Raw genomic sequence first — 7,296 nt, 5'->3', positions numbered from 1 at the left:
GTGCTGCATCGCCCTCGCGCTGCCAATCTTCTTCTTTTAATTCTAGTAATTTTCCAGCTTTCAAATACATAGCAAAAAATTGTGAAGACCATTGCCTGAATCAGGTACACCTTAGTCTGTAGATTGACATCATTACTCTTTTTGCTTTTTTGACACGTCTTTGACGCACACAGAGAGACAGAGACAGAGAGAGACAGAGACAGAGAGATATACATTGATCAATGATGTTAAGTAAAATTTTATAATTTACTATTAATATATCCATTGCTTTTTATTTAATTCTCACAGTTGACCTATAGGACAAAGTAGGACTTCTCTCATAGAATTTCAAAGGCTGTAAGATCACATGCAAAGAATATCTTGCTGAAAATTATTCCTCAATGAATGGAACAGTACATCAACAGAGAACTGCCAGATGTGCATGCTGGGGTATTATAGCCAATGTTAGATATATCTTAACTGAACGCAGAGAGTACAAGAGAAATATTTATCTGTTTCTTTGACTATATAAGTACAGTTGACTGTGTGGATCACACCAAAATGTATCTAACTTTGAGAAGAAAAGGAATCCCAGAACACTTGATTTTGCTTATGCTAAACCTATACTTGGGTCAGGAGGCAGTCGTCAGAACAGAGCAAGGAAACATTGGTAATGGGTTAGGTTTGTCAGAGATGATGAAGTTGGTTCAGGATAGAGCAGGGTTAAGAGCTGTTGTACATATGGTTACTATGAGTCGCAAACAACTTGATAGCACATAAGAACAACAACAAATCTCTACAAAAACAGACTTCTAAATCTTTCTCCAAACCTTCAGGTAGTATCCAAGCACTTAACTACATGGTATCAGAGGTCCTCCTATATTATTAATATGGTCTATTTACTTCTGGAAGTTATGTGCTTGAATCCATCAGCTGCTCCATGGGAGAAAGATGGGCAATCTTCTCCCAAGCAATTTACTACCTCTGTAAACCTGCTGTAGGGTCACCTGTGGTTGACTCCAGCTCAGTAACAACAATAACATCTACTTCTAGAGCTTTGTGGCTTCATGGTAAGGAGTTTCACTGCCAACCCAAATGTATACGGTTCGAATCTTCCTGCTGCCCCATGGGAAAGACAAACAATAAACTCTTGTGCAGTTTACTGCCTCTGAAAGCCAGCTGGAAGGATCAGCTATGAGTCAGTTCTGACTTGACGGTACTTGACAACTTTTGAAAGGTCATTGCCTTGTAAACCTTATGGAGCTATTCACCTGTGACACACATGTATCGCCATGAGTTGGAATAAACTCCATGGCAACTAACAGTTATTCTCCTTGAGAAGAAATGCTCTTGGAGATTTATAGTGGCTTAGCTCTCTTTAAAACCATTTTCTTGCGCTGTCAGAACTTTACTCCTCCCAACAGCTTTGTGATGTGGTTGGTATTCCCAATTTTATTGGTCAGAGGGATGAGAGGTCACTTGATTAAGCAAGTCATTTGACTTGGTTAGAGTTTTACAAGTTAATTGCACAGCTCTGAATTTCCTGCCTCTTGGCTGTCGGTGACATAAATATAAAATGACTTATTTTGCATTGAATATTTATATTAATGCCCTGGAGCATTTCCTCCCCTTTCATAAAATCACAAAAATAATGCCTAGTAAAGAAAATGTTGGCTTAGAAGAGTAATGAACAAGGCAGTGTACCTGAATTTGATTACTTCTTTTTCAACATACTGTAGTTAGAACAGTTGAGTTTTTCATATCCTCTTTTTGAATTCTGTAAACAAAACTCAGAAAACTATCTACCTTGGAGATGTTCTTTGAAATCCTTTTCTAAAAACCAAACATGTTAATATCCAGATTATTATTAACTTAAAATGATCCTAATTTGATTACAGAGCTCCTTCAAACTTGCTGGGGCAGGTGATCTCATTGGTTTTATGCTGTGTGTTTGGAACCAAGCAGGTTTTGGTAATTCCTATTTAACTTGTAGAAGTTTGTCAATTTTTTTGGGTGTGTGTGTGTGTGTTTTCTTTTAAATAGTCTTGTGTTGAAGTAAGGAAACCATTTGTGGACCTACTTTTGGTGCTGCCATGAGCGTGTTTAGGAATCCAGAAAGAATTCCGATGGTTATGTTAGAGGGATGTTAGCTGTTCAGGAAAAATAACCCTTACCAAAGTTAATGGCTCCCGCTAGCATTTTCAGTAACATGTACCAGATGTGGGTAGTTAATTATTCTCAGATCTGATAAGTACCTGCCAGCCAAGGCTAATTTTATTTTCAGTAAACAGTGGCCAAAGGTCCTAGCTGTTCATTTGATAGGATAGGGCCTGTTTGCATTTATCTATTAATAAAAGCACAACACTTCTTTAGTTTTCCTTTCCCAGGGCCAGATAAAACATTTGAGACACGCAACATATTTGTCTTAGTAAATCAGACAAAGTAAACAAATCTAGTAGATTAACTTGGTAAACAGAAAGTGGTTAAGTGTTACCTTTGGAGTTTAGCTCAATGCCGTATAAATAGCATTAATCTTGTGGTATGTTCAGTAACCTTTATAGAGCAAGACAGATTTTTTTTCTTTCTTTTGAAAACCAAGGATATGTTTCTTAAGTACTTTCAGATGTCTTTCTATGGTGAGATTTGAAAACCACTTCATAATGAAGTTGGGTTTTTTCCCCCTTTTATTTCCTTAGTAACTTGTTGAGAACTTTGCACTGGCACACATCACCTGTAAACCTAGACATCCCTGTGGCTCATCTTAGAAGGAAAGTTGGTGAGTGTCCTGTAAGCTTTGTCAGAGAGAGACAATGGCAGTCTGGAGGTCTCCCCTTTGACACAAAAGAGGGAGTGGTGCAGCTTTTGTTCTTGGAGTGGACTGTCATCGAGTTGATTCTGACTCATAGTGACCCTCCTTTGGGCTGAAAATCTTTGCATGATGAGACTGTCCCTCCTTCTTCCATGGAGCAGCTGTTAGATTCAAGTTCCAGTCCTTTTGATTAGCAGTCCAACAAGTCACACACTCGAAGAGAAGAGTAGGGAGGCAGAAATTCAGATTTATGCTTCCATCTTTACACTTGAGAAAAGGGTCCTATTAGGATTAGATGTACTATTTATCTTGTGACCTGTATATTGTGAAAATTACCATGAAAGAGTTCAGTTATTTCACACCAGTCAGTAAAGCACTATTATATCAAAGTAACTTCCTAACACTGCAGGGTTGACCAGATCTGGGCTAGTGACTTGGTCCCAGCTTCCGTTGTTTGCTCCCTACATTGTCTCCCTCTAAACCAAATCTGACCCATGACTATTGAGTCAGTCTGACACAGTGGACCCTCTGGGACAGTGTAGATGCTCCGTGGGTTTTCAAGGCTGTATTCTTTACACTAGCAGATCGTCACATCTTCCATGGAAGGTGTTTCTCTCTTTCATTGTCTTGATGTCAGAGCTGACTAATAGTTGATCCTCCTGCAGGTGTTCAGAGGTTCTAATTTGCACTGGAGGAGGTGGTCCATTCCCCCTCCCCACCCCGAGCCACTGGCGGGCAGAGTCAAGCACCAGGGAGATGCCAGCTTTGTCTAGTAGTGCAGCACCTGAGGATCCACCACTGCTAGCCTGCCAGTTACCAGCCAGGTTGTCTAACCATGTTGACGCCAGGGCTGCGCTTTGGCTTGTTCATCACAAGCAGCTCTCTTGACCCAGACATGTTAAACTTTTGTATTGGAAGTATTATTATGTACCTACTAGTATTTTTCAGTCCATCTTATTGGGAGTTTTCTTCTCTTTCTTCCTCTACCTTTCCTGACATGCACAGTGTCTTTAACAGTGGGCTCCGGCATATCAGAGACTGTGTGGATCATGCAAGATAGGGCAAAGCTCTGATCTGTTGTTCCTAGGATGGCTGCTGTCAGTGGTAGTCAAACTGGATAGCACTCAAGAACAACAGCAACAACAACAACATGTTTTTACACATATCACATACACATATTATGCAAGTTTTGCAAAACACATAACCCTCTTGTGTATTGGTTTCCTGTGTATGCTATGTGTATGTGTGTGTGTGTGTGTGTGTGTGAGTGTATAAATATAATTTACATAGGTACATTATTAGCACAACAATGTTGTTGTTGTTGTTATGTGCCGGCAAGTTGCCTGCAACTCATAGTGACCCTATGTACAACAACTTTGAACCCTGCTCTATCCTGAGCCAATCTCACCATCTCTGACACACCTATCCCCATTACCCCAGTCACTGAGTCAATCCATTTCATTAAGGGTCTTCCCCTCCTGTGCTGACCCTCCACCCTCTCAAGCATGATGTCCTTCTCCAAGGACTGATCCCTCCTTCCAACATGCCCAAACTATGTCAGACAAAGCTTCAGAATCCTTGCCTCCAAGGAGCAGCCTGGTTTCACTCTCTCCAGGAAAAACCTGTTTGTTCTCTTAACAGTCCACGTTATATTGAATACTCTTCTCGAGTACCACAGCTCAAAGGCATCAGAACTCTAATTCTCCTAATTTGATTAACATAGTACATAATAGTTATACAAGTAGCTTAAAGACTCAGAAAAATCCCTACTTGCATCACTAACCCCATTCCTACAATAATCTCTGCATTGGTATCTTTCTCAGTAAGAGAGTAGCCTAACACAGTGTCATGAATACAATGTCAGAAATCCAATGGTAACATTCCAAATGATGATTGATGAGGATGAAAGTGTAGGGGAAGAGTGCACACCAGGACTTTGGAGCCTTACATTCTGCTTCTAGCTTCATTTTAATGACCTACTGGTAGACCATGAACACATTATATTTCTTCTCTATGTCTTAGTTTCTTAGGTTTAGCTATACAGTAAAGATAAAAGCCTTAGTCCATTTGCAACCTTACAGGAAGTTGTTAGAACTATTGAGACAAAGGATAAGGTTCTGTCTTCATTAAAAGGATAACAGATATTGTAAACAAAATTTCATTATTGCATAACTGCCAGTTGTTGTTTGTGTTGTTAGATGCTGTTGAGTGGACTCTGACTCATACTGACTGTGTGTACAAGAGAACAGAACAGAACGGAACAGTACTCGGCGTTTTATCAACCTCACAATCATTGATGTGCATTAGTCCTTGTGACAGCCATTATGTCAGTACATTCTGCTGAGGATTTTCCTCTTTCTCGATTTCACTTTACCAAACATAATGCCTTCCTCCAGGGACTAATCTCTCCTAATAACATGAGATGAAGTCTTAACATCTTTCCTTTTAAGGCACTCTCTGGCTGTATTTCAACAAAGACAAGATATTTATTTCTCTCTGGCAATGCATGATATATTTCATATTCTTTGCCAACACTGTAATTGAAAAGCATCAATTCCTTTTTCCCCCATCCTTATTAATGGTCCATCTTTTATCCAGCTGCCTAATTACATCACTAGCTAACTGATAAACTATTGAGAATCCTGGCCCAGACGTATTGACACATACATAACCTTAACCACACTAGCTAGCATTACCCTTGCTTTACATCTCAGCATTCATCACTGCCAAATGTGTCTCATGAATGTGCAAAATAGTTGAATAGTAGATTTTTTATATTTGCTGTAAAAGCAAAATATTGGAAGCAAGATGCTTGATAAGTTTATATCTCTTAATAATGTGTATGTACTTCCATAGTTCCTTGGCCACCAATGACACTTATTATGTATATGTCTTTCTCTTTTGACTTGATTATTTGATACATTATGTCTTGTTTATTTTGTATTTCCATGACTAGTTCAGCGTTCTACAGAGTTGTGACTTAATTGATTGATAAAATGCATGGATAGATAAATGAATGTATAAAGTCTTAGGACAGTACCTCCCTTCTTAAAGTTCATTCTGTTTTCAACAGTGCATGTAAGTGCCTTAAAAAGTACTTGTGTTAAACACAATATGAATAAAGAATAGTGTGAAACACAATGTATACAAACTTATGAGCAAACCAATTAAAGAAATTAAAAAGAATACTTTTTTTAAAAAGTACTCAGTTTAAGATTTGATAGTTACACCAGACTTTACCTAATTGATATGATTGAAATGCCAACAGGAAAGCTCCCTTGATTTTTATGCTGACTAAAAAATTTAACATTCTGAAATTTCCCCACAAAGATTCATTTCCTTGGATAATGATATTTCACTAACAGTCTCTCTCCTCTTTACAGCTTTATAGTTACAAAGTCCATTCACAGGCATTATCTTATTTAATCTTCAAAACAAACGTATGGGGTAGATTTTTATTGCCTCTGCTTTGGAGATCAAGATATATAACTTCAAAGCAATTCACTGTTCTGCCTAAGGTCATTCCATTGACATATGGTGGAGGGAGGGCTTGAACTTAGGTGCATTTACTCTAGCTTCTTTTTTTTTCTTCTTTAATACTGGTTTACTTACAAAGTTCAAATACATTGTTTTCCACACCAAATCTTTCCCCTTTCTTTTTTAAAGCTCCTTGCCTTAGAAGGAGATACAAATTTATTACCAATTACCTTAGTGTGTATTCATCAAATAACTTTTTGTATCAGCTTGTCAAGTGTAGAATTTGGAAATGAGGTTTTAAGAAATGGAGTTCTCAATTTTTGAAAAGAAGTACATAGAGAAAATAAAGGATCATTTTAGAGCCTGAGACAAGGTCCAGGGAACTTAGACTTTGGATACAAGTGACAAAGGCAATAAGATGGACACTAGTATAATATAAATGAGTAATTTTATATTCACCACTTCTCTATTAGAATAAGTTTCCCCTTAATCTTAACAAAAATTACATAGAAGTTTATGTCTTGATCATCACTGCTTTGATAATTGCCCAGGTCTCTTCAAAATGTAGGATGTTGAGTAATGAAAATCATCATCATATCCTTATAATATTAAGAAGTGTTCATGAAAAAAATTTACTATTTCATTTGTGAAACACAGCTTTTTTTAAAGGCACAAGTGGCACATGCAGTTATGATTTGCTTTTTGTCCTCCATGTTGGAGGTGTGCTTCATCTCCTCTTCAGAAGCCCTTGGGTTGTAGGACAGCTAGTTCCCCCCCAGAGGACAAAGACTTCAGGGGAGTGCCAGTTTCTCCACAATGTAGATCTCAGTTTTGGGAGTCAGCTAATGTCCCTAGCCTAACTGGGGCCCCTCCTGGGTGCATGTTCCTACTAGCTGGGGCCCCTCCTGGGTGCATGTTCCCACTAGCTGGGGTTCTCTCCTGGGTGCATGTTCCCACTAGCTGGGGCTCCTCCTGGGTGCACATTCCCACTAGCTGAGGCCCCTCCTGGGTGCATGTTCCCACTAGCTGGG

The 7,296-nt window shown here is 38.8% G+C and overlaps 1 protein-coding gene and 1 pseudogene across 1 annotated transcript in view; one reads left to right on the top strand and one right to left on the bottom strand.

The window, feature by feature from the left end:
- LOC102860060 overlaps positions 1-3,685 on the bottom strand; it is a 16,618-nt pseudogene extending 12,933 nt beyond the window's left edge.
- The window catches only part of RAD51B (RAD51 paralog B), an 890,578-nt gene that overhangs the window by 429,618 nt on the left and 453,664 nt on the right, over positions 1-7,296 (top strand). The window lies entirely within an intron of this gene.

The sequence above is a fragment of the Elephantulus edwardii genome, unplaced genomic scaffold (assembly GCF_000299155.1).
Source record: "Elephantulus edwardii isolate Elephantulus edwardi_28Jun2011 unplaced genomic scaffold, EleEdw1.0 scaffold00037, whole genome shotgun sequence".
NCBI lineage: Eukaryota > Metazoa > Chordata > Mammalia > Macroscelidea > Macroscelididae > Elephantulus > Elephantulus edwardii.
This window is presented reverse-complemented; position numbering and strand designations above follow the sequence as displayed.